The sequence below is a fragment of the Rattus rattus genome, chromosome 3 (assembly GCF_011064425.1).
Source record: "Rattus rattus isolate New Zealand chromosome 3, Rrattus_CSIRO_v1, whole genome shotgun sequence".
In the NCBI taxonomy this organism is placed as follows: Eukaryota; Metazoa; Chordata; class Mammalia; order Rodentia; family Muridae; genus Rattus; species Rattus rattus.
The window spans coordinates 67,598,376-67,601,248 of NC_046156.1; the positions used below are offsets into that span (position 1 = coordinate 67,598,376).

General features: G+C 44.2%; 1 pseudogene; it reads left to right on the forward strand.

The window, feature by feature from the left end:
• On the forward strand, positions 1 to 1,993 carry LOC116895434 (annotated as a pseudogene).
• The last annotated feature ends 880 nt before the right edge of the window (positions 1,994 to 2,873 follow it).

A 2,873-nucleotide genomic window follows, 5' to 3' on the forward strand; every position in this document is an offset into this window, starting at 1 on the left:
ATGTCTGCAATTCCTGCAGAGGAGAGCAACCAACTACTGATCCGACCCCTTGGAGCTGGGTAAGAAGTGGAAGGCTGAAAGAGCCAGAGTTGGGGTCAATCTAAGGCCAGTGGGAAAATTCCACCACAAACCTCTGAGCACAAAGACCCTCCCTTCCAGGAGAAGAGAGCCACCTTAGTTCCTGGAACAAGTGTAAGCCAACTATCAGACAAAGCCACTTGTGACTCCCAACCGACCCTGTTGGGAAGTTTCAAACAGTCCACTGACCACGAGTCAGTGTGAAGGTCACTTCGCCCCACCAATACTACCCTGCCTAGTTACTATTGTTTGAATTCTGCCCTTATTGTTTGAAATCTGCCTTTATTGTTTGAAATCTGCCCTTATCAAAGGTATATAATTCACTGTTAGAGTCTATTCAGGGTTGTCTCCCTCTTGAAGTGGGGAGACCCCAGCATGCTGGAACAATAAAACTCTTCTTGCTTTTGCATCGATCACTGCCTCATTCAAGGGGTCCCGATAGAGGTCCAACTTGAACCTCACAATGTATTATTCTGGAGTTCAAAGGAAGGAAAATCATGCTGGACTGTGGGATCTACCCTGTCCTGGAAGGAACAGATGCTCTTCCTTACATTGACCCCATCAACCTAGCTGAGATAGACCTTCTATTGATCAGTCACTTCCATTTGGACCACTGTGAAGCCCTGCCTGGTTCCTTCAGAAGACAAGTTTCAAAGGATGGATGTTTATGACCCACGCAACAAAAGCTATTTATAGATGGCTCCTCTCAGATTATGTCAAAGTCAGCAACATATCGGCAGATGAATGCTGCACACTGAGGCAGACTTGGAAGAAAGCATGGACAAAGTCAAAACCATCAATTTCCGTGAAGTTAAGGCAATTGAGGTAATCAAGTTCTGGTGTTACCACGCCAGCCACGTCCTGGGAGCAGTCATGTTTGTGATAGAGATTGCTGGTGTGAAGATTTTATATACAGGTGACTTCTCAAGACAAGAAGTCAGACACCTAATGGCCACTGAAATTCCTTAATACCTTTATATTAAGCCAGACATCCTGATCGTTGAATCTACGTATGGGACCCATATCTATGAGGAGCATGAAGAGTGAGAAGCACGATTCTGCAATGCTGTGCACAACATTGTCAACAAAGGGGCAGAGGGCTCATTCCTGTTCTTGTTCTCAGAAGAGCTCAGGAACTGCTCCCGATTCTAGATGAGTACTGGCAGGATCACCCAGAGCTGCAGGACATCCCCATTTACTACACATTGCCTCTGGCAAGAAGTGCATGGCCGTGTACCAGACCTATGCGAACGCCATGAATGGCAAGATCTGGAAGCAGATCAACATCAATAACCCCTTCGTTTTCGAGCACATCAGCAACCTCAAGAGCACGGATCACTTGGACAATATTGGCCTCAGTGCTGTAATGCCTCACCAGGTATGATTCAAAACAGTGTATCCAGAGAGCGGTTTGAAAGGTAGTGTACAGATAAGAGGAATGGTGTCATTGTCACAGGGTACTGTGCAGAAGGGATATTGCCAAGCACATCATGTCTGAACCTGAAGAAATTACTACCATGCCTGAACAGAAGTTGCCACTGAAAATGTCAGTTGATTACATTTCTTTCTCTGCTCGCACAGATTACTGGCAAACCAGTGAATTTATTCATGCTCTGAAGCCATCACATGTGATTTCAGTCCATAGGGAACAGAATGAAATAGACAGACTGAAAGCAGCGCTGATCCAAAAAATATGAAGATAATGATGAAGTTCACATCAAGGTTCACAGTCCTTGGAACACAGAGACTGTGGCCCTGAACTTCATGGGGGAGAAACTTGCCAAGGTCATGGGCGTTTTAGCAGATAAGAAATCAGAACAGGGCCAGCAGGTCTCTGGAAGTCTTGCTAAAAGAAACTTTAATGATCACATACTCTTTCCCTGTGACCTTTCCAATTACATTGACCTGGCCATGAGCACTGTGAGACAGACCCAAGCCATCCCATATACTAAACCCTTTTACCTGCTCTATTACCAGCTCCAGAAATTGATGGGTGATGTAGAAGAATTAGAAATTCAAGAAAAACCTGCTCTGGAGGTGTTCAAAAACATCACTGTGGTGCAGGAGCCAGGCATGCTGGTTCTGGAGTGGCTGATGAACCAGTGGCTCTAATGACATGTATGCAGACATAGAGACTGCTGTGGTGTTAGAAGTTCAATCAAATCCAAAAATAAAGAAAGGTGCAGTGCAGAGTCTCTGAGACTCTAGAGATGATCGTTTACAGTAAGAGGCTGGAGGTCATGCTCCAGGACACATTTGGAGAAGACTGTGTCAGTGTGAAAGATGACTCTGTCCTCAGTGTCACAGTGGATGGGAAAACAGTAAAGTTAACTTGGAGACTCAGACTTGCCTCCCAACACTCCAACTTTTTACACTCTTGGCATTAATTTCTGTTCCTTCAAATAAAATACCTTAGTTTCTCTGGGGGGAAAAAAAAAAGAACATTTGTCACTCTTACAAAGGACCTGTCCATAATTCTAGCTCCAGGAGATCTGATCCCCTCTTCCTCCAGCACCAAGCATGCGGTGTGTTACACAAACATACATGCAGGCAAACACCTGTGCACATAAAATAAAAATAAAATCTTTTAAAATGAAGTTACTTTTTTCTCTTCCAGGGTGTTTGGAAGTATTTAGAAGTACTCTGAATATCTTAGCGTTTGATACATTGTTGCAGACTTTCCTGAACTTGACTGCTAACAAAACCAGAATCTCTGCTTATAGGATTGTTTATCTTTATACCAAGAAGGTTGGGAAATCTCCAAAAATCCACATGTGGTATGTGCCCAGGCAGAC